Consider the following 24,230-nt stretch of genomic DNA (forward strand, 5'->3'; position numbering starts at 1 on the left):
CATCTACCCATGGCACTGCTCGCACAGAGGCACAGAGAATGGGGCTGCTTGCTTATCTTGCCACTTGAAACTTCAAACGCATGCTGGGAATGGTGGTGTCCCTGCCAGGATCCTTTCACAGCCCTGGTCCGAAAGTGCGGACGTCTGCAGATAGCTGGCAGCCAGAAGGGGCTAGCCTGGAAAGCTGTTGCTCAGACTCATCTGCCTATGGCGGTGCTCGCACAGAGGCCCAGAGATTGGAGCTGCTTGCTTGTCTTGCCACCTCAAACTTCAAACGCATGCGGGGAATGGTTGTGTCCCTGCCAGGCTCCTTTCGCAGCCATGCTCTTAAAATGCGAACGTCTGCAGATAGCTGGCAGCTAGAAGGGGCTAGCCTGCAAAGCTGTTGCTCAGACTCATCTGCCCATGGCAGTGCTCGCACAGAGGCACAGAGAATGGGGCTCCTTGCTTGTCTTGCCACCTCAAACTTCAAAGATAGCCTGGGAATGGTGATGTCCCTGCCAGGCTCCTTTCGCAGCCCTGCTCCGAAAGTGCGAACGTGTGCAGATAGCTGGCAGCCAGAAGAGGCTAGCCTGGAAAGTTGTTGCTCAGCCTCATCTGTCAATGGCAGTGCTCGCACAGAGGCACAGAGACTGGGGCTGCTTGCTTGTCTTGCCACCTCAAACTTCAAACATAGCCTGGGAATGTGGGTTGTCCCTGCCAGGCTCCTTTAGCAGCCCTGCTCCGAAAGTGCGAACGTCTGCAGATAGCTGGCTGCCAGAAGGGGCTAGCCTGGAAAGCTGTTTCTTAGCCTCATCTGCCAATGGCTGTGCTCGCACAGAGGCACAGAGACTGGGGCTGTTTGCTTATCTTGCCACTTGAAACTTCAAACATAGCCTTAGAATGGTGGTGTCCCTGCCAGGCTCCTTTCGCAGCCCTGCTCCGAATACGCGAACGTCTGCAGATAGCTGGCAGGCAGAAGAGGCTAGCCTGGAAAGTTGTTGCTCAGCCTCATCTGTCAATGGCAGTGCTCGCACAGAGGCACAGAGAGTGGGGCTGCTTGCTTATCTTGCCACTTGAAACTTAAAGCATAGCCTGGGAATGGTGATGTCCCTGCCAGGCTCCTTTCGCAGCCCTGCTCCGAAAGTGCGAACGTGTGCAGATAGCTGGCAGCCAGAAGGGGCTAGCCTGGAAAGCTGTTGCTCAGCCTCATCTGCCCATGGCACTGCTCGCACAGAGGCACAGAGACTGGGGCTGCTTGCTTGTCTTGCCACCTCAAACTTCAAACGTAACATGGGAATGGTGATGTCCCTGCCAGGCTCCTTTCGCAGCCCTGTCCTTAAAATGCGAACGTCTGCAGATAGCTGGGAGCCAGAAGGGGCTAGCCTGGAAAGCTGTTGCTCAGCCTCATCTGCCTATGGCAGTGCTCGAACAGAGGCCCAGAGACTGGGGCTGCTTGCTTGTGTTGCCACCTCAAACTTCAAACGTAGCCTGGGAAATGTGGTGTCCCTGCCAGGCTCCTTTAGCAGCCCTGCTCTGAAAGTGCGAACGTCTACAGATAGCTGGCACCCAGAAGGGGCTAGCCTGGAAAGCTGTTGCTCAGCCTCATCTGCTCATGGCACTGCTCGCACAGAGGCACAGAGACTGGGGCTGCTTGCTTATCTTGCCACTTGAAACTTCAAACATAGCCTTAGAATGGTGGTGTCCCTGCCAGGCTCCTTTCGCAGGCCTGCTCTTTACAACGTGAACGTCTGCAGATAGCTGGCAGCCAGAAGGGGCTAGCCTGGAAAGCTGTTGCTCAGCCTCATCTGCTCATGGCACTGCTCGCACAGAGGCACAGAGAATGGGGCTGCTTGCTTGTCTTGCCACCTCAAACTTCAAACGTAGCCTGGGAAAGTTGGTGTCCCAGCCAGGCTCCTTTCGCAGCCCTGCTCCGAAAGTGCGAACGTCTGCAGATAGCTGGCAGCCAGAAGGGGCTAGCCTGGAAAGCTGTTGCTCAGCTTCATCTGCCCATGGCACTGCTCGCACAGAGGCACAGAGACTGGGGCTTCTTGCTTGTCTTGCCACCTCAAACTTCAAACGTATCCTGGGAAAGTTGGTGTCCCAGCCAGGCTCCTTTCGCAGCCCTGCTCCGAAAGTGCGAACGTCTGCAGATAGCTGGCAGCCAGAAGGGTCTAGCCTGGAAAGCTGTTGCTCAGCCTCATCTGCTCATGGCACTGCTCACACAGAGGCACAGAGACTGGGGCCCCTTGCTTGTCTTGCCACCTCAAACATCAAACGCATGCTGGGAATGGTGGTGTCCCTGCCAGGCTCCTTTCGCAGCCCTGCTCCAAAAGTGCGAACGTCTGCAGATAGCTGGCAGCCAGAAGGGGCTAGCCTGGAAAGCTGTTGCTCAGCCTCATGTGCCTATGGCAGTGCTCGCACAGAGGCACAGAGACGGGGGCTGCTTGCTTATCTTGCCACTTGAAACTTCAAACATAGCCTTAGAATGGTGGTGTCCCTGCCAGGCTCCTTTCGCAGCCCTGCTCTTAAAATGCGAACGTCTGCAGATAGCTGGCAGCCAGAAGGGGCTAGCCTGGAAAGCTGTTTCTCAGCCTCATCTGCCCATGGCACTGCTCGCACAGAGGCCCAGAGACTGGGGCTGCTTGCTTGTATTGCCACTTAAAACTTCAAACGCATGCTGGGAATGTGGGTTGTCCCTGCCAGGCTCCTTTCGCATCTCTGCTCCGAAAATGCGAACGTCTGCAGATAGCTGGCAGCCAAAAGGGGCTAGCCTGGAAAGCTGTTGCTTAGCCTCATTTGCCAATGGCACTGCTCGCACAGAGGCACAGAGAATGGGACTCCTTGCTTGTCTTGCCACCTCAAACTTCAAACGTAGCCTGAGAATGGTGGTGTCCCTGCCAGGCTCCTTTCGCAGCCATGCTCTTACAACGCGAACATCTGCAGATAGCTGGCAGGCAGAAGGGGCTATCCTGGAAAGCTGTTGCTCAGCCTCATCTGCCCATGGCACTGCTCGACAGAGGTACAGAGACTGGAGCTGCTTGCTTGTCTTGGCACTTGAAACTTCAAACGTATGCTGGGAATGTGGGTTGTCCCTGCCAGGCTCCTTTCGCAGCCCTGCTCCGAAAATGCGAACGTCTGCAGATAGATGGCAGCCAGAAGGGGCTAGCCTGGAAAGCTGTTGCTCAGCCTCATCTGCCCATGGCGGTGCTCGCACAGAGGCACAGAGACTGGGGCTGCTTGCTTGTCTTGCCACCTCAAACTTCAAACGTACCCTTACAATGTTTGCGTCCCTGCCAGGCTCCTTTCGCAGCCATGCTCTTACAATGCGAACGTCTGCAGATAGCTGGCAGGCAGAAGGGGCTAGCCTGCAAATCTGTTGCTCAGCCTCATCTGCTCATGGCACTGCTCGCACAGAGGCACAGAGAATGGGGCTGCTTGCTTATCTTACCACTTGAAACTTCAAACGTAGCCTGGGAATGGTAGTGTCCCTGCCAGGCTCCTTTCGCAGCAATGCTCTTAAAATGCGAACGTCTGAAGATAGCTAGCAACCAGAAGGGGCTAGCCTGGAAAGCTGTTGCTCAGCCTCATCTGCTCATGGCACTGCTCGCACAGAGGCCCAGACACTGGGGCTGCTTGCTTGTCTTGCCACCTCAAACTTCAAACGTAGCCTGGGAAAGTTGGTGTCCCAGCCAGGCCCCTTTCGCAGCCCTGCTCCGAAAGTGCGAATGTCTGCAGATAGATGGCAGCCAGAAGGGGCTAGCCTGGAAAGCTGTTGCTCAGCCTCATCTGCCCATGGCGGTGCTCGCACAGAGGCACAGAGACTGGGGCTGCTTGCTTGTCTTGCCACCTCAAACTTCAAACGTAGCCTGGAAATTGTGGTGTCCCTGCCAGGCTCCTATCCCAGCCCTGCTCCGAAAGTGCGAACGTCTGCAGATAGCTGGCAGCCAGAAGGGGCTAGCCTGGAAAGCTGTTGCTCAGCCTCATCTGCTCATGGCACTGCTCGCACAGAGGCCCAGAGACTGGGGAACCTTGCTTATCTTGCCACTTGAAACTTCAAACGTAGCCTTAGAATGGTGGTGTCCGTGCCAGGCTCTTTTAGCAGCCCTACTCTGAAAGTGCGAACGTCTGCAGATAGCTGGCAGCCAGAATGGGCTAGTCTGGAAAGCTGTTGCTCAGCCTCATCTGCTCATGGCACTGCTCGCACAGAGGCACAGAGAATGGGGCTGCTTGCTTGTCTTGCCACCTCAAACTTCAAACATAGCCTTAGAATGGTGGTGTCCCTGCCAGGCTCCTTTCGCAGGCCTTCTCTTACAATGTGAACGTGTGCAGATAGCTGGCAGCCAGAAGGGGCTAGCCTGGAAAGCTGTTGCTCAGCCTCATCTGCTCATGGCACTGCTCGCACAGAGGCCCAGACACTGGGGCTCCTTGCTTGTCTTGCCACCTCAAACATCAAACGCATACTGGGAATGGTGGTGTCCCAGCCAGGCTCCTTTCGCAGCCCTGCTCCGAAAGTGAGAATGTCTGCAGATAGCTGGCAGCCAGAAGGGGCTAGCCTGGAAAGCTGTTGCTCAGCCTCATCTGCCCATGGCTCTGCTCGCACAGAGGCCTAGACACTGGGTCTGCTTGCTTGTCTTGCCACTTGAAACTTCAAACGCATGCTGGGAATGGTGGTGTCCCTGCCAGGCTCCTTTAGCAGCCCTGCTCCGAAAGTGAGAACGTCTGCAGATAGCTGGCAGCCAGAAGGGGCTAGCCTGGAAAGCTGTTGCTCAGCCTCATCTGCCAATGGCAGTGCTCGCACAGAGGCACAGAGACTGGGGCTGCTTGCTTGTCTTGCCACCTCAAACTTCAAACGCATGCTGGGAATGGTGGTGTCCCTGCCAGGCTCCTTTCGCAGCCCTGTCCTTAAATTGCGAACGTCTGCAGATAGCTGGCAGGCAGAAGGGGCTAGCCTGGAAAGCTGTTGCTCAGCCTCATCTGCCCATGGCAGTGCTCGCACAGAGGCACAGAGAATGGGGCTGCTTGCTTGTCTTGCCACCTCAAACTTCAAACGTAGCCTGGGAAAGTTGATGTCCCAGCCAGGCTCCTTTCGCAGCCCTGCTCCGAAAGTGCGAACGTCTGCAGATAGCTGGCAGCCAGAAGGGGCTAGCCTGGAAAGCTGTTGCTCAGCCTCATCTGCACATGGCGGTGCTCGAACAGAGGCACAGAGACTGGGGCACCTTGCTTATCCTGCCACTTCAAACTTCAAACGAAGCCTGAGAATGGTGGTGTCCCTGCCAGGCTCCTTTGGCAGCCCTGCTCCGAAAGTGCGAACGTCTGCAGATAGCTGGCAGGCAGAAGGGGCTAGCCTGGAAAGCTGTTGCTCAGCCTCATCTGCTCATGGCACTGCTCGCACAGAGGCCCAGAGACTGGGGCTGCTTGCTTGTCTTGCCACCTCAAACTTCAAACGAAGACTTACAATGGTGGTGTCCGTGCCAGGCTCCTTTAGCAGCCCTACTCTGAAAGTGCGAACGTCTGCAGATAGCTGGCAGCCAGAAGGTGCTAGTCTGGAAAGCTGTTGCTCAGCCTCATCTGCTCATGGCACTGCTCGCACAGAGGCACAGAGACTGGGGCTGCTTGCTTGTCTTGCCACCTCAAACTTCAAACGTAGCCTGGGAATTGTGGTGTCCCTGCCAGGCTCCTTTCGCAGCCCTGTCCTTAAAATGCGAACGTCTGCAGATAGCTGGCAGCCAGAAGGGGCTAGCCTTGAAAGCTGTTGCTCAGCCCCATCTGCCCATGGCAGTGCTCGCACAGAGGCACAGAGACTGGGGCTGCTTGCTTGTCTTGCCACCTCAAACTTCAAACGTAGCCTGGGAAAGTTGGTCTCCCAGCCAGGCTCCTTTAGCAGCCCTGCTCCGAAAGTGCGAACGTCTGCAGATAGCTGGCAGCCAGAAGGGGCTAGCCTGGAAAGTTGTTGCTCAGCCTCATCTGCCAATGGCAGTGCTCGCACAGAGGCACAGAGACTGGGGCTGCTTGCTTGTCTTGCCACCTCAAACTTCAAACATAGCCTGGGAATGTGGGTTGTCCCTGCCAGGCTACTTTAGCAGCCCTGCTCCGAAAGTGCGAACGTCTGCAGATAGCTGGCAGCCAGAAGGGGCTAGCCTGGAAAGCTGTTTCTCAGCCTCATCTGCCAATGGCTGTGCTCGCACAGAGGCCCAGAGACTGGGGCTGTTTGCTTATCTTGCCACTTGAAACTTCAAACATAGCCTTAGAATGGTGGTGTCCCTGCCAGGCTCCTTTCGCAGCCTTGCTCCGAATACTCGAACGTCTGCAGATAGCTGGCAGCCAGAAGGGGCTAGCCTGGAAAGTTGTTGCTCAGCCTCATCTGCCAATGGCAGTGCTCGCACAGAGGCACAGAGAATGGGGCTGCTTGCTTATCTTGCAACTTGAAACTTCAAACGCATGCTGGGAATGGTGATGTCCCTGCCAGGCTCCTTTCGCAGCCCTGCTCCGAAAGTGCGAACGTGTGCAGATAGCTGGCAGGCAGAAGGGGCTAGCCTGGAAAGCTGTTGCTCAGCCTCATCTGCCCATGGCACTGCTCGCACAGAGGCACAGAGACTGGGGCTGCTTGCTTGTCTTGCCACCTCAAACTTCAAACGTAGCCTGGGAATGTGGGTTGTCCCTGCCAGGCTCCTTTCGCAGCCCTGCTCCGAAAGTGCGAACGTCTGCAGATAGCTGGCAGCCAGAAGGGGCTAGCCTGGAAAGCTGTTGCTCAGCCTCATCTGCCCATGGCGGTGCTCGCACAGAGGCCCAGAGACTGGGGCTGCTTGCTTGTCTTGCCACCTCAAACAACAAACGCATGCTGGGAAGGGTGGTGTCCCTGCCAGGCTCCTTTCGCAGCCCTGTCCTTAAATTGCGAACGTCTGCAGATAGCTGGCAGGCAGAAGGAGCTAGCCTGGAAAGCTGTTGCTCAGCCTCATCTGCCCATGGCAGTGCTCGCACAGAGGCACAGAGAATGGGGCTGCTTGCTTGTCTTGCCACCTCAAACTTCAAACGTAGCCTGGGAAAGTTGATGTCCCAGCCAGGCTCCTTTCGCAGCCCTGCTCCGAAAGTGCGAACTTCTGCAGATAGCTGGCAGCCAGAAGGGGCTAGCCTGGAAAGCTGTTGCTCAGCCTCATCTGCCCATGGCACTGCTCGCACAGAGGCCCAGAGACTGGGGCACCTTGCTTGTCTTGCCACGTCAAACTTCAAACGTAGACTTACAATGGTGGTGTCCGTGCCAGGCTCCTTTAGCAGCCCTACTCTGAAAGTGCGAACGTCTGCAGATAGCTGGCAGCCAGAAGGTGCTAGTCTGGAAAGCTGTTGCTCAGCCTCATCTGCTCATGGCACTGCTCGCACCGAGGCACAGAGACTGGGGCTGCTTGCTTGTCTTGCCACCTCAAACTTCAAACGTAGCCTGGGAATTGTGGTGTCCCTGCCAGGCTCCTTTCGCAGCCCTGTCCTTAAAATACGAACGTCTGCAGATAGCTGGCAGCCAGAAAGGGCTAGCCTTGAAAGCTGTTGCTCAGCCCCATCTGCCCATGGCAGTGCTCGCACAGAGGCACAGAGACTGGGGCTGCTTGCTTGTCTTGCCACCTCAAACTTCAAACGTAGCCTGGGAAAGTTGGTCTCCCAGCCAGGCTCCTTTAGCAGCCCTGCTCCGAAAGTGCGAACGTCTGCAGATAGCTGGCAGCCAGAAGGGGCTAGCCTGGAAAGTTGTTGCTCAGCCTCATCTGCCAAAGGCAGTGCTCGCACAGAGGCACAGAGACTGGGGCTGCTTGCTTGTCTTGCCACCTCAAACTTCAAACATAGCCTGGGAATGTGGGTTGTCCCTGCCAGGCTACTTTAGCAGCCCTGCTCCGAAAGTGCGAACGTCTGCAGATAGCTGGCAGCCAGAAGGGGCTAGCCTGGAAAGCTGTTTCTCAGCCTCATCTGCCAATGGCTGTGCTCGCACACAGGCCCAGAGACTGGGGCTGTTTGCTTATCTTGCCACTTGAAACTTCAAACATAGCCTTAGAATGGTGGTGTCCCTGCCAGGCTCCTTTCGCAGCCCTGCTCCGAATACGCGAACGTCTGCAGATAGCTGGCAGCCAGAAGGGGCTAGCCTGGAAAGTTGTTGCTCAGCCTCATCTGCCAATGGCAGTGCTCGCACAGAGGCACAGAGACTGGGGCTGCTTGCTTATCTTGCCACTTGAAACTTCAAACGCATGCTGGGAATGGTGATGTCCCTGCCAGGCTCCTTTCGCAGCCCTGCTCCGAAAGTGCGAACGTGTGCAGATAGCTGGCAGGCAGAAGGGGCTAGCCTGGAAAGCTGTTGCTCAGCCTCATCTGCCCATGGCACTGCTCGCACAGAGGCACAGAGACTGGGGCTGCTTGCTTGTCTTGCCACCTCAAACTTCAAACATAGCCTGGGAATGTGGGTTGTCCCTGCCAGGCTCCTTTCGCAGCCCTGCTCCGAAAGTGCGAACGTCTGCAGATAGCTGGCAGCCAGAAGGGGCTAGCCTGGAAAGCTGTTGCTCAGCCTCATCTGCCCATGGCGGTGCTCGCACAGAGGCCCAGAGACTGGGGCTGCTTGCTTGTCTTGCCACCTCAAACAACAAACGCATGCTGGGAATGGTGGTGTCCCTGCTAGGCTCCTTTCGCAGCCCTGCTCCGAATACGCGAACGTCTGCAGATAGCTGGCAGGCAGAAGGGGCTAGCCTGGAAAGCTGTTGCTCAGCCTCATCTGCCTATGGCAGTGCTCGCACAGAGGCACAGAGACTGGGGCTGCTTGCTTGTGTTGCCACCTCAAACTTCAAACGTAGCCTGGGAATTGTGGTGTCCCTGCCAGGCTCCTTTAGCAGCCCTGCTCTGAAAGTGCGAACGTCTGCAGATAGCTGGCACCCAGAAGGGGCTAGCCTGGAAAGCTGTTGCTCAGCCTCATCTGCTCATGGCACTGCTCGCACAGAGGCCCAGAGACTGGGGCTGTTTGCTTATTTTGCCACTTGAAACTTCAAACATAGCCTTAGAATGGTGGTGTCCCTGCCAGGCTCCTTTAGCAGCCATGCTCTGAAAGTGCGAACGTCTGCAGATAGCTGGCACCCAGAAGGGGCTAGCCTGGAAAGCTGTTGCTCAGCCTCATCTGCTCATGGCACTGCTCGCACAGAGGCACAGAGAATGGGGCTGCTTGCTTGTCTTGCCACCTCAAACTTCAAACGTAGCCTGGGAAAGTTGGTGTCCCAGCCAGGCTCCTTTCGCAGCCCTGCTCCGTAAGTGCGAACGTCTGCAGATAGCTGGCAGCCAGAAGGGGCTAGCCTGGAAAGCTGTTGCTCAGCCTCATCTGCCCATGGCACTGCTCGCAGAGAGGCCCAGACACTGGGGCTGCTTGCTTGTCTTGCCACTTGAAACTTCAAACGCATGCTGGGAATGGTGGTGTCCCTGCCAGGCTCCTTTAGCAGCCCTGCTCCGAAAGTGCGAACGTCTGCAGATAGCTGGCAGCCAGAAGGGGCTAGCCTGGAAAGCTGTTGCTCAGCCTCATCTGCCCATGGCGGTGCTCGCACAGAGGCACAGAGACTGGGGCTGCTTGCTTGTCTTGCCACCTCAAACTTCAAACGTAGCCTGGAAATTGTGGTGTCCCTGCCAGGCTCCTATCCCAGCCCTGCTCCGAAAGTGCGAACATCTGTAGATAGCTGGCAGCCAGAAGGGGCTAGCCTGGAAAGCTGTTGCTCATCCTCATCTGCTCATGGCACTGCTCGCACAGAGGCCCAGAGACTGGGGAACCTTGCTTATCTTGCCACTTGAAACTTCAAACGTAGCCTTAGAATGGTGGTGTCCGTGCCAGGCTCTTTTAGCAGCCCTACTCTGAAAGTGCGAACGTCTGCAGATAGCTGGCAGCCAGAATGGGCTAGTCTGGAAAGCTGTTGCTCAGCCTCATCTGCTCATGGCACTGCTCGCACAGAGGCCCAGAGACTGGGGCTCCTTGCTTGTCTTGCCACCTCAAACATCAAACGCATACTGGGAATGGTGGTGTCCCAGCCAGGCTCCTTTCGCAGCCCTGCTCCGAAAGTGAGAATGTCTGCAGATAGCTGGCAGCCAGAAGGGGCTAGCCTGGAAAGCTGTTGCTCAGCCTCATCTGCCCATGGCTCTGCTCGCACAGAGGCCTAGACACTGGGGCTGCTTGCTTGTCTTGCCACTTGAAACTTCAAACGCATGCTGGGAATGGTGGTGTCCCTGCCAGGCTCCTTTAGCAGCCCTGCTCCGAAAGTGAGAACGTCTGCAGATAGCTGGCAGCCAGAAGGGGCTAGCCTGGAAAGCTGTTGCTCAGCCTCATCTGCCAATGGCAGTGCTCGCACAGAGGCACAGAGACTGGGGCTGCTTGCTTGTCTTGCCACCTCAAACTTCAAACGCATGCTGGGAATGTTGGTGTCCCTGCCAGGCTCCTTTCGCAGCCCTGTCCTTAAATTGCGAACGTCTGCAGATAGCTGGCAGGCAGAAGGGGCTAGCCTGGAAAGCTGTTGCTCAGCCTCATCTGCCCATGGCAGTGCTCGCACAGAGGCACAGAGAATGGGGCTGCTTGCTTGTCTTGCCACCTCAAACTTCAAACGTAGCCTGGGAAAGTTGATGTCCCAGCCAGGCTCCTTTCGCAGCCCTGCTCCGAAAGTGCGAACGTCTGCAGATAGCTGGCAGCCAGAAGGGGCTAGCCTGGAAAGCTGTTGCTCAGCCTCATCTGCACATGGCGGTGCTCGAACAGAGGCACAGAGACTGGGGCACCTTGCTTATCCTGCCACTTCAAACTTCAAACGAAGCCTGAGAATGGTGGTGTCCCTGCCAGGCTCCTTTGGCAGCCCTGCTCCGAAAGTGCGAACGTCTGCAGATAGCTGGCAGCCAGAAGGGGCTAGCCTGGAAAGCTGTTGCTCAGCCTCATCTGCTCATGGCACTGCTCGCACAGAGGCCCAGAGACTGGGGCTGCTTGCTTGTCTTGCCACCTCAAACTTCAAACGAAGACTTACAATGGTGGTGTCCGTGCCAGGCTCCTTTAGCAGCCCTACTCTGAAAGTGCGAACGTCTGCAGATAGCTGGCAGCCAGAAGGTGCTAGTCTGGAAAGCTGTTGCTCAGCCTCATCTGCTCATGGCACTGCTCGCACAGAGGCACAGAGACTGGGGCTGCTTGCTTGTCTTGCCACCTCAAACTTCAAACGTAGCCTGGGAATTGTGGTGTCCCTGCCAGGCTCCTTTCGCAGCCCTGTCCTTAAAATGCGAACGTCTGCAGATAGCTGGCAGCCAGAAGGGGCTAGCCTTGAAAGCTGTTGCTCAGCCCCATCTGCCCATGGCAGTGCTTGCACAGAGGCACAGAGACTGGGGCTGCTTGCTTGTCTTGCCACCTCAAACTTCAAACGTAGCCTGGGAAAGTTGGTCTCCCAGCCAGGCTCCTTTAGCAGCCCTGCTCCGAAAGTGCGAACGTCTGCAGATAGCTGGCAGCCAGAAGGGGCTAGCCTGGAAAGTTGTTGCTCAGCCTCATCTGCCAATGGCAGTGCTCGCACAGAGGCACAGAGACTGGGGCTGCTTGCTTGTCTTGCCACCTCAAACTTCAAACATAGCCTGGGAATGTGGGTTGTCCCTGCCAGGCTACTTTAGCAGCCCTGCTCCGAAAGTGCGAACGTCTGCAGATAGCTGGCAGCCAGAAGGGGCTAGCCTGGAAAGCTGTTTCTCAGCCTCATCTGCCAATGGCTGTGCTCGCACAGAGGCCCAGAGACTGGGGCTGTTTGCTTATCTTGCCACTTGAAACTTCAAACATAGCCTTAGAATGGTGGTGTCCCTGCCAGGCTCCTTTCGCAGCCTTGCTCCGAATACGCGAACGTCTGCAGATAGCTGGCAGCCAGAAGGTGCTAGCCTGGAAAGTTGTTGCTCAGCCTCATCTGCCAATGGCAGTGCTCGCACAGAGGCACAGAGAATGGGGCTGCTTGCTTATCTTGCAACTTGAAACTTCAAACGCATGCTGGGAATGGTGATGTCCCTGCCAGGCTCCTTTCGCAGCCCTGCTCCGAAAGTGCGAACGTGTGCAGATAGCTGGCAGGCAGAAGGGGCTAGCCTGGAAAGCTGTTCCTCAGCCTCATCTGCCCATGGCACTGCTCGCACAGAGGCACAGAGACTGGGGCTGCTTGCTTGTCTTGCCACCTCAAACTTCAAACGTAGCCTGGGAATGTGGGTTGTCCCTGCCAGGCTCCTTTCGCAGCCCTGCTCCGAAAGTGCGAACGTCTGCAGATAGCTGGCAGCCAGAAGGGGCTAGCCTGGAAAGCTGTTGCTCAGCCTCATCTGCCCATGGCGGTGCTCGCACAGAGGCCCAGAGACTGGGGCTGCTTGCTTGTCTTGCCACCTCAAACAACAAACGCATGCTGGGAATGGTGGTGTCCCTGCCAGGCTCCTTTCGCAGCCCTGTCCTTAAATTGCGAACGTCTGCAGATAGCTGGCAGGCAGAAGGGGCTAGCCTGGAAAGCTGTTGCTCAGCCTCATCTGCCCATGGCAGTGCTCGCACAGAGGCACAGAGAATGGGGCTGCTTGCTTGTCTTGCCACCTCAAACTTCAAACGTAGCCTGGGAAAGTTGATGTCCCAGCCAGGCTCCTTTCGCAGCCCTGCTCCGAAAGTGCGAACTTCTGCAGATAGCTGGCAGCCAGAAGGGGCTAGCCTGGAAAGCTGTTGCTCAGCCTCATCTGCACATGGCGGTGCTCAAACAGAGGCCCAGAGACTGGGGCACCTTGCTTATCCTGCCACTTCAAACTTCAAACTTAGCCTGAGAATGGTGGTGTCCCTGCCAGGCTCCTTTGGCAGCCCTGCTCCGAAAGTGCGAACGTCTGCAGATAGCTGGCAGCCAGAAGGGGCTAGCCTGGAAAGCTGTTGCTCAGCCTCATCTGCCCATGGCACTGCTCGCACAGAGGCCCAGAGACTGGGGCTGCTTGCTTGTCTTGCCACGTCAAACTTCAAACGTAGACTTACAATGGTGGTGTCCGTGCCAGGCTCCTTTAGCAGCCCTACTCTGAAAGTGCGAACGTCTGCAGATAGCTGGCAGCCAGAAGGTGCTAGTCTGGAAAGCTGTTGCTCAGCCTCATCTCCTCATGGCACTGCTCGCACAGAGGCACAGAGACTGGGGCTGCTTGCTTGTCTTGCCACCTCAAACTTCAAACGTAGCCTGGGAATTGTGGTGTCCCTGCCAGGCTCCTTTCGCAGCCCTGTCCTTAAAATACGAACGTCTGCAGATAGCTGGCAGCCAGAAAGGGCTAGCCTTGAAAGCTGTTGCTCAGCCCCATCTGCCCATGGCAGTGCTCGCACAGAGGCACAGAGACTGGGGCTGCTTGCTTGTCTTGCCACCTCAAACTTCAAACGTAGCCTGGGATAGTTGGTCTCCCAGCCAGGCTCCTTTAGCAGCCCTGCTCCGAAAGTGCGAACGTCTGCAGATAGCTGGCAGCCAGAAGGGGCTAGCCTGGAAAGTTGTTGCTCAGCCTCATCTGCCAAAGGCAGTGCTCGCACAGAGGCACAGAGACTGGGGCTGCTTGCTTGTCTTGCCACCTCAAACTTCAAACATAGCCTGGGAATGTGGGTTGTCCCTGCCAGGCTACTTTAGCAGCCCTGCTCCGAAAGTGCGAACGTCTGCAGATAGCTGGCAGCCAGAAGGGGCTAGCCTGGAAAGCTGTTTCTCAGCCTCATCTGCCAATGGCTGTGCTCGCACACAGGCCCAGAGACTGGGGCTGTTTGCTTATCTTGCCACTTGAAACTTCAAACATAGCCTTAGAATGGTGGTGTCCCTGCCAGGCTCCTTTCGCAGCCCTGCTCCGAATACGCGAACGTCTGCAGATAGCTGGCAGCCAGAAGGGGCTAGCCTGGAAAGTTGTTGCTCAGCCTCATCTGCCAATGGCAGTGCTCGCACAGAGGCACAGAGACTGGGGCTGCTTGCTTATCTTGCCACTTGAAACTTCAAACGCATGCTGGGAATGGTGATGTCCCTGCCAGGCTCCTTTCGCAGCCCTGCTCCGAAAGTGCGAACGTGTGCAGATAGCTGGCAGGCAGAAGGGGCTAGCCTGGAAAGCTGTTGCTCAGCCTCATCTGCCCATGGCACTGCTCGCACAGAGGCACAGAGACTGGGGCTGCTTGCTTGTCTTGCCACCTCAAACTTCAAACATAGCCTGGGAATGTGGGTTGTCCCTGCCAGGCTCCTTTCGCAGCCCTGCTCCGAAAGTGCGAACGTCTGCAGATAGCTGGCAGCCAGAAGGGGCTAGCCTGGAAAGCTGTTGCTCAGCCTCATCTGCCCATGGCGGTGCTCGCACAGAGGCCCAGAGACTGGGGCTGCTTGCTTGTCTTGCCACCTCAAACAACAAACGCATGCTGGGAATGGTGGTGTCCCTGCTAGGCTCCTGTCGCAGCCCTGCTCCGAATACGCGAACGTCTGCAGATAGCTGGCAGGCAGAAGGGGCTAGCCTGGAAAGCTGTTGCTCAGCCTCATCTGCCTATGGCAGTGCTCGCACAGAGGCACAGAGACTGGGGCTGCTTGCTTGTGTTGCCACCTCAAACTTCAAACGTAGCCTTAGAATGGTGGTGTCCCTGCCAGGCTCCTTTCGCAGGCCTGCTCTTACAATGTGAACGTCTGCAGATAGCTGGCAGCCAGAAGGGGCTAGCCTGGAAAGCTGTTGCTCAGCCTCATCTGCTCATGGCACTGCTCGCACAGAGGCACAGAGAATGGGGCTGCTTGCTTGTCTTGCCACCTCAAACTTCAAACGTAGCCTGGGAAAGTTGGTGTCCCAGCCAGGCTCCTTTCGCAGCCCTGCTCCGTACGTGCGAACGTCTGCAGATAGCTGGCAGGCAGAAGGGGCTAGCCTGGAAAGCTGTTGCTCAGCCTCATCTGCCCATGGCACTGCTCGCACAGAGGCCCAGACACTGGGGCTGCTTGCTTGTCTTGCCACTTGAAACTTCAAACGCATGCTGGGAATGGTGGTGTCCCTGCCAGGCTCCTTTAGCAGCCCTGCTCCGAAAGTGCGAACGTGTGCAGATAGCTGGCAGGCAGAAGGGGCTAGCCTGGAAAGCTGTTGCTCAGCCTCATCTGCCCATGGCACTGCTCGCACAGAGGCCCAGAGACTGGGGCTGCTTGCTTGTCTTGCCAAGTCAAACTTCAAATGTAGACTTACAATGGTGGTGTCCGTGCCAGGCTCCTTTAGCAGCCCTACTCTGAAAGTGCGAACGTCTGCAGATAGCTGGCAGCCAGAAGGGGCTAGCCTGGAAAGCTGTTGCTCAGCCTCATCTGCCCATGGCGGTGCTCGCACAGAGGCACAGAGAATGGGGCTGCTTGCTTGTCTTGCCACCTCAAACTTCAAACGTAGCCTGGGAAAGTTGCTGTACCTGCCAGGCTCCTTTAGCAGCCCTGCTCAGAAAGTGCGAACGTCTGCAGATAGCTGGCAGCCAGAAGGGGCTAGCCTGTAAAGCTGTTGCTCAGCCTCATCTGCTCATGGCACTGCTCTCACAGAGGCCCAGAGACTGGGGCTGCTTGCTTATCTTGCCACTTGAAACTTCAAACATAGCCTTAGAATGTTGGTGTCCCTGCCAGGCTCCTTTCGCAGCCCTGCTCCGAATACGCGAACGTGTGCAGATAGCTGGCAGCTAGAAGGTGCTAGCCTGGAAAGTTGTTGCTCAGCCTCATCTGCCAATGGCAGTGCTCGCACAGAGGCACAGAGAATGGGGCTGCTTGCTTGTCTAGCCACCTCAAACCTCAAACATAACCTGGGAATGTGGGTTGTCCCTGCCAGGCTCCTTTCGCAGCCCTGCTCCGAAAGTGCGAACGTCTGCAGATAGATGGCAGCCAGAAGGGGCTAGCCTGGAAAGCTGTTGCTCAGCCTCATCTGCCCATGGCACTGCTCGCACAGAGGCCCAGAGACTGGGGCTGCTTGCTTATTTTGCCACTTGAAACTTCAAACATAGCCTTAGAATGGTGGTGTCCCTGCCAGGCTCCTTTCGCAGGCCTGCTCTTACAATGTGAACGTCTGCAGATAGCTGGCAGCCAGAAGGGGCTAGCCTGGAAATCTGTTGCTCAGCCTCATCTGCTCATGGCACTGCTAGCACAGAGGCACAGAGAATGGGGCTGCTTGCTTGTCTTGCCACCTCAAACTTCAAACGTAGCCTGGGAAAGTTGGTGTCCCAGCCAGGCTCCTTTCGCAGCCCTGCTCCGTACGTGCGAACGTCTGCAGATAGCTGGCAGCCAGAAGGGGCTAGCCTGGAAAGCTGTTGCTCAGCCTCATCTGCCCATGGCACTGCTCGCACAGAGGCCCAGACACTGGTGCTGCTTGCTTGTCTTGCCACTTGAAACTTCAAACGCATGCTGGGAATGGTGGTGTCCCTGCCAGGCTCCTTTAGCAGCCCTGCTCCGAAAGTGCGAACGTCTGCAGATAGCTGGCAGCCAGAAGGGGCTAGCCTGGAAAGCTGTTGCTCAGCCTCATCTGCTCATGGCACTGCTCGCACAGAGGCACAGAGAATGGGGCTGCTTGCTTGTCTTGCCACCTCAAACTTCAAACGTAGCCTGGGAATTGTGGTGTCCCTGCCAGGCTCCTTTCGCAGCCCTGTCCTTAAAATGCGAACGTCTGCAGATAGCTGGCAGCCAGAAGGGGTTAGCCTTGAAAGCTGTTGCTCAGCCTCATCTGCCCATGGCAGTGCTCGCACAGAGGCACAGAGAATGGGGCTGCTTGCTTGTCTTGCCACCTCAAACTTCAAACGTAGCCTGGGAATGTGGGTTGTCCCTGCCAGGCTCCTTTCGCAGCCCTGCTCCGAAAGTGCGAACGTCTGCAGATAGCTGGCAGCCAGAAGGGGCTAGCCTGGAAAGCTGTTGCTCAGCCCCATCTGCCCATGGCAGTGCTCGCACAGAGGCACAGAGACTGGGGCTGCTTGCTTGTCTTGCCACCTCAAACTTCAAACGTAGCCTGGGAATGTTGGCCTCCCTGCCAGGCTCCTTTCGCAGCCCTGTCCTTAAAATGCGAACGTCTGCAGATAGCTGGCAGCCAGAAGGGGCTAGCCTGGAAAGCTGTTGCTCTGCCTCATCTGCCTATGGCAGTGCTCGCACAGAGGCACAGAGACTGGGGCTGCTTGCTTGTCTTGCCACCTCAAACTTCAAACGTAGCCTGGGAAATGTGGTGTCCCTGCCAGGCTCCTTTAGCAGCCATGCTCTCAAAGTGCGAACGTCTGCAGATAGCTGGCACCCAGAAGGGGCTAGCCTGGAAAGCTGTTGCTCAGCCTCATCTGCTCATGGCACTGCTCGCACAGAGGCCCAGACACTGGGGCTGCTTGCTTGTCTTGCCACTTGAAACTTCAAACATAGCCTTAGAATGGTGGTGTCCCTGCCAGGCTCCTTTCGCAGGCCTGCTCTTACAATGTGAACGTCTGCAGATACCTGGCAGCCAGAAGGGTCTAGCCTGGAAAGCTGTTGCTCAGCCTCATCTGCTCATGGCACTGCTCGCACAGAGGCACAGAGAATGGGGCTGCTTGCTTGTCTTGCCACCTCAAACTTCAAACGTAGCCTGGGAAAGTTGGTGTCCCAGCCAGGCTCCTTTCGCAGCCCTGCTCCGAAAGTGCGAACGTCTGCAGATAGCTGGCAGGCAGAAGGGGCTAGCCTGGAAAGCTGTTGCTCAGCCTCATCTGCCCATGGCACTGCTCGCACAGAGGCCCAGACACTGGGGCTGCTTGCTTGTCTTGCCACTTGAAACTTCAAACGCATGCTGGGAATGGTGGTGTCCCTGCCAGGCTCCTTTAGCAGCCCTGCTCCGAAAGTGCGAACGTCTGCAGATAGCTGGCAGCCAGAAGGGGCTAGCCTGGAAAGCTGTTGCTCAGCCTCATCTGCCCATGGCGGTGCTCGCACAGAGGCACAGAGACTGGGGCTGCTTGCTTGTCTTGCCACCTCAAACTTCAAACGTAGCCTGGAAATTGTGGTGTCCCTGCCAGGCTCCTTTCGCAGCCATGCTCTTACAATGCGAACGTCTGCAGATAGCTGGCAGGCAGAAGGGTCTAGCCTGGAAAGCTGTTGCTCAGCCTCATCTGCCCATGGCACTGCTCGCACAGAGGCCCAGAGACTGGGGCTGCTTGCTTGTCTTGCCAAGTCAAACTTCAAATGTAGACTTACAATGGTGGTGTCCGTGCCAGGCTCCTTTAGCAGCCCTACTCTGAAAGTGCGAACGTCTGCAGATAGCTGGCAGCCAGAAGGGGCTAGCCTGGAAAGCTGTTGCTCAGCCTCATCTGCCCATGGCGGTGCTCGCACAGAGGCACAGAGAATGGGGCTGCTTGCTTGTCTTGCCACCTCAAACTTCAAACGTAGCCTGGGAAAGTTGGTGTACCTGCCAGGCTCCTTTAGCAGCCCTGCTCAGAAAGTGCGAACGTCTGCAGATAGCTGGCAGCCAGAAGGGGCTAGCCTGTAAAGCTGTTGCTCAGCCTCATCTGCTCATGGCACTGCTCTCACAGAGGCCCAGAGACTGGGGCTGCTTGCTTATCTTGCCACTTGAAACTTCAAACATAGCCTTAGAATGTTGGTGTCCCTGCCAGGCTCCTTTCGCAGCCCTGCTCCGAATACGCGAACGTGTGCAGATAGCTGGCAGCTAGAAGGTGCTAGCCTGGAAAGTTGTTGCTCAGCCTCATCTGCCAATGGCAGTGCTCGCACAGAGGCACAGAGACTGGGGCTGCTTGCTTGTCTAGCCACCTCAAACCTCAAACATAACCTGGGAATGTGGGTTGTCCCTGCCAGGCTCCTTTCGCAGCCCTGCTCCGAAAGTGCGAACGTCTGCAGATAGATGGCAGCCAGAAGGGGCTAGCCTGGAAAGCTGTTGCTCAGCCTCATCTGCTCATGGCACTGCTCGCACAGAGGCCCAGAGACTGGGGCTGCTTGCTTATTTTGCCACTTGAAACTTCAAACATAGCCTTAGAATGGTGGTGTCCCTGCCAGGCTCCTTTCGCAGGCCTGCTCTTACAATGTGAACGTCTGCAGATAGCTGGCAGCCAGAAGGGGCTAGCCTGGAAAGCTGTTGCTCAGCCTCATCTGCTCATGGCACTGCTAGCACAGAGGCACAGAGAATGGGGCTGCTTGCTTGTCTTGCCACCTCAAACTTCAAACGTAGCCTGGGAAAGTTGGTGTCCCAGCCAGGCTCCTTTCGCAGCCCTGCTCCGTACGTGCGAACGTCTGCAGATAGCTGGCAGGCAGAAGGGGCTAGCCTGGAAAGCTGTTGCTCAGCCTCATCTGCCCATGGCACTGCTCGCACAGAGGCCCAGACACTGGTGCTGCTTGCTTGTCTTGCCACTTGAAACTTCAAACGCATGCTGGGAATGGTGGTGTCCCTGCCAGGCTCCTTTAGCAGCCCTGCTCCGAAAGTGCGAACGTCTGCAGATAGCTGGCAGCCAGAAGGGGCTAGCCTGGAAAGCTGTTGCTCAGCCTCATCTGCCCATGGCGGTGCTCGCACAGAGGCACAGAGACTGGGGCTGCTTGCTTGTCTTGCCACCTCAAACTTCAAACGTAGCCTGGAAATTGTGGTGTCCCTGCCAGGCTCCTTTCGCAGCCATGCTCTTACAATGCGAACGTCTGCAGATAGCTGGCAGGCAGAAGGGTCTAGCCTGGAAAGCTGTTGCTCAGCCTCATCTGCCCATGGCACTGCTCGCACAGAGGCCCAGAGACTGGGGCTGCTTGCTTGTCTTGCCAAGTCAAACTTCAAATGTAGACTTACAATGGTGGTGTCCGTGCCAGGCTCCTTTAGCAGCTCTACTCTGAAAGTGCGAACGTCTGCAGATAGCTGGCAGCCAGAAGGGGCTAGCCTGGAAAGCTGTTGCTCAGCCTCATCTGCCCATGGCGGTGCTCGCACAGAGGCACAGAGAATGGGGCTGCTTGCTTGTCTTGCCACCTCAAACTTCAAACGTAGCCTGGGAAAGTTGGTGTACCTGCCAGGCTCCTTTAGCAGCCCTGCTCAGAAAGTGCGAACGTCTGCAGATAGCTGGCAGCCAGAAGGGGCTAGCCTGTAAAGCTGTTGCTCAGCCTCATCTGCTCATGGCACTGCTCTCACAGAGGCCCAGAGACTGGGGCTGCTTGCTTATCTTGCCACTTGAAACTTCAAACATAGCCTTAGAATGTTGGTGTCCCTGCCAGGCTCCTTTCGCAGCCCTGCTCCGAATACGCGAACGTGTGCAGATAGCTGGCAGCTAGAAGGTGCTAGCCTGGAAAGTTGTTGCTCAGCCTCATCTGCCAATGGCAGTGCTCGCACAGAGGCACAGAGACTGGGGCTGCTTGCTTGTCTAGCCACCTCAAACCTCAAACATAACCTGGGAATGTGGGTTGTCCCTGCCAGGCTCCTTTCGCAGCCCTGCTCCGAAAGTGCGAACGTCTGCAGATAGATGGCAGCCAGAAGGGGCTAGCCTGGAAAGCTGTTGCTCAGCCTCATCTGCTCATGGCACTGCTCGCACAGAGGCCCAGAGACTGGGGCTGCTTGCTTATTTTGCCACTTGAAACTTCAAACATAGCCTTAGAATGGTGGTGTCCCTGCCAGGCTCCTTTCGCAGGCCTGCTCTTACAATGTGAACGTCTGCAGATAGCTGGCAGCCAGAAGGGGCTAGCCTGGAAAGCTGTTGCTCAGCCTCATCTGCTCATGGCACTGCTAGCACAGAGGCACAGAGAATGGGGCTGCTTGCTTGTCTTGCCACCTCAAACTTCAAACGCATGCTGGGAATGGTGGTGTCCCAGCCAGGCTCCTTTCGCAGCCCTGCTCCGTACGTGCGAACGTCTGCAGATAGCTGGCAGCCAGAAGGGGCTAGCCTGGAAAGCTGTTGCTCAGCCTCATCTGCCCATGGCACTGCTCGCACAGAGGCCCAGACACTGGTGCTGCTTGCTTGTCTTGCCACCTCAAACTTCAAACGCATGCTGGGAATGGTGGTGTCCCTGCCAGGCTCCTTTAGCAGCCCTGCTCCGAAAGTGCGAACGTCTGCAGATAGCTGGCAGCCAGAAGGGGCTAGCCTGGAAAGCTGTTGCTCAGCCTCATCTGCTCATGGCACTGCTCGCACAGAGGCACAGAGACTGGGGCTGCTTGCTTGTCTTGCCACCTCAAACTTCAAACGTAGCCTGGGAATTGTGGTGTCCCTGCCAGGCTCCTTTCGCAGCCCTGTCCTTAAAATGCGAACGTCTGCAGATAGCTGGCAGCCAGAAGGGGTTAGCCTTGAAAGCTGTTGCTCAGCCTCATCTGCCCATGGCAGTGCTCGCACAGAGGCACAGAGAATGGGGCTGCTTGCTTGTCTTGCCACCTCAAACTTCAAACGTAGCCTGGGAATGTGGGTTGTCCCTGCCAGGCTCCTTTCGCAGCCCTGCTCAGAAAGTGCGAACGTCTGCAGATAGCTGGCAGCCAGAAGGGGCTAGCCTTGAAAGCTGTTGCTCAGCCCCATCTGCCCATGGCAGTGCTCGCACAGAGGCACAGAGACTGGGGCTGCTTGCTTGTCTTGCCACCTCAAACTTCAAACGTAGCCTGGGAATGTTGGCCTCCCTGCCAGGCTCCTTTCGCAGCCCTGTCCTTAAAATGCGAACGTCTGCAGATAGCTGGCAGCCAGAAGGGGCTAGCCTGGAAAGCTGTTGCTCTGCCTCATCTGCCTATGGCAGTTCTCGCACAGAGGCACAGAGACTGGGGCTGCTTGCTTGTCTTGCCACCTCAAACTTCAAACGTAGCCTGGGAAATGTGGTGTCCCTGCCAGGCTCCTTTAGCAGCCATGCTCTGAAAGTGCGAACGTCTGCAGATAGCTGGCACCCAGAAGGGGCTAGCCTGGAAAGCTGTTGCTCAGCCTCATCTGCTCATGGCACTGCTCGCACAGAGGCACAGAGACTGGGGCTGCTTGCTTATCTTGCCACTTGAAACTTCAAACATACCCTTAGAATGGTGGTGTCCCAGCCAGGCTCCTTTCGCAGCCCTTCTCCGTACGTGCGAACGTCTGCAGATAGCTGGCAGCCAGAAGGGGCTAGCCTGGAAAGCTGTTGCTCAGCCTCATCTGCCCATGGCGGTGCTCGCACAGAGGCACAGAGACTGGGGCTGCTTGCTTGTCTTGCCACCTCAAACTTCAAACGTAGCCTGGAAATTGTGGTGTCCCTGCCAGGCTCCTTTCGCAGCCATGCTCTTACAATGCGAACGTCTGCAGATAGCTGGCAGCCAGAAGGGGCTAGCCTGGAAAGCTGTTGCTCATCCTCATCTGCTCATGGCACTGCTCGCACAGAGGCCCAGAGACTGGGGAACCTTGCTTATCTTGCCACTTGAAACTTCAAACGTAGCCTTAGAATGGTGGTGTCCGTGCCAGGCTCTTTTAGCAGCCCTACTCTGAAAGTGCGAACGTCTGCAGATAGCTGGCAGCCAGAATGGGCTAGTCTGGAAAGCTGTTGCTCAGCCTCATCTGCTCATGGCACTGCTCGCACAGAGGCACAGAGAATGGGGCTGCTTGCTTGTCTTGCCACCTCAAACTTCAAACATAGCCTTAGAATGGTGGTGTCCCTGCCAGGCTTCTTTCGCAGGCCTTCTCTTACAATGTGAACGTGTGCAGATAGCTGGTAGCCAGAAGGGGCTAGCCTGGAAAGCTGTTGCTCAGCCTCATCTGCTCATGGCACTGCTCGCACAGAGGCCCAGAGACTGGGGCTCCTTGCTTGTCTTGCCACCTCAAACATCAAACGCATACTGGGAATGGTGGTGTCCCAGCCAGGCTCCTTTCGCAGCCCTGCTCCGAAAGTGAGAACGTCTGCAGATAGCTGGCAGCCAGAAGGGGCTAGCCTGGAAAGCTGTTGCTCAGCCTTATCTGCCAATGGCAGTGCTCGCACAGAGGCACAGAGAATGGGGCTGCTTGCTTGTCTTGCCACCTCAAACTTCAAACGCATGCTGGGAATGGTGGTGTCCCTGCCAGGCTCCTTTCGCAGCCCTGTCCTTAAATTACGAACGTCTGCAGATAGCTGGCAGGCAGAAGGGGCTAGCCTGGAAAGCTGTTGCTCAGCCTCATCTGCCAATGGCACTGCTCGCACAGAGGCACAGAGAATGGGGCTGCTTGCTTGTCTTGCCACCTCAAACTTCAAACGTAGCCTGGGAAAGTTGATGTCCCAGCCAGGCTCCTTTCGCAGCCCTGTCCTTAAAATGCGAACGTCTGCAGATAGCTGGCAGCCAGAAGGGGCTAGCCTGGAAAGCTGTTGCTCTGCCTCATCTGCCAATGGCAGTGCTCGCACAGAGGCACAGAGACTGGGGCTGCTTGCTTGTCTTGCCACCTCAAACTTCAAACGTAGCCTGGGAAATGTGGTGTCCCTGCCAGGCTCCTTTAGCAGCCATGCTCTGAAAGTGCGAACGTCTGCAGATAGCTGGCACCCAGAAGGGGCTAGCCTGGAAAGCTGTTGCTCAGCCTCATCTGCTCATGGCACTGCTCGCACAGAGGCACAGAGACTGGGGCTGCTTGCTTATCTTGCCACTTGAAACTTCAAACATAGCCTTAGAATGGTGGTGTCCCTGCCAGGCTCCTTTCGCAGGCCTGCTCTTACAATGTGAACGTCTGCAGATAGCTGGCAGCCAGAAGGGGCTAGCCTGTAAAGCTGTTGCTCAGCCTCATCTGCCCATGGCACTGCTCGCACAGAGGCACAGAGAATGGGGCTGCTTGCTTGTCTTGCCACCTCAAACTTCAAACGTAGCCTGGGAAAGTTGGTGTCCCAGCCAGGCTCCTTTCGCAGCCCTGCTCCGTACGTGCGAACGTCTGCAGATAGCTGGCAGCCAGAAGGGGCTAGCCTGGAAAGCTGTTGCTCAGCCTCATCTGCCCATGGCACTGCTCGCACAGAGGCCCAGACACTGGGGCTGCTTGCTTGTCTTGCCACTTGAAACTTCAAACGCATGCTGGGAATGGTGGTGTCCCTGCCAGGCTCCTTTAGCAGCCCTGCTCCGAAAGTGCGAACGTCTGCAGATAGCTGGCAGCCAGAAGGGGCTAGCCTGGAAAGCTGTTGCTCAGCCTCATCTGCCCATGGCGGTGCTCGCACAGAGGCACAGAGACTGGGGCTGCTTGCTTGTCTTGCCACCTCAAACTTCAAACGTAGCCTGGAAATTGTGGTGTCCCTGCCAGGCTCCTTTCGCAGCCATGCTCTTACAATGCGAACGTCTGCAGATAGCTGGCAGCCAGAAGGGGCTAGCCTGGAAAGCTGTTGCTCATCCTCATCTGCTCATGGCACTGCTCGCACAGAGGCCCAGAGACTGGGGAACCTTGCTTATCT

The sequence above is a fragment of the Opisthocomus hoazin genome, chromosome 25 (genome assembly GCF_030867145.1).
Source record: "Opisthocomus hoazin isolate bOpiHoa1 chromosome 25, bOpiHoa1.hap1, whole genome shotgun sequence".
NCBI classification, from domain to species: Eukaryota; Metazoa; Chordata; class Aves; order Opisthocomiformes; family Opisthocomidae; genus Opisthocomus; species Opisthocomus hoazin.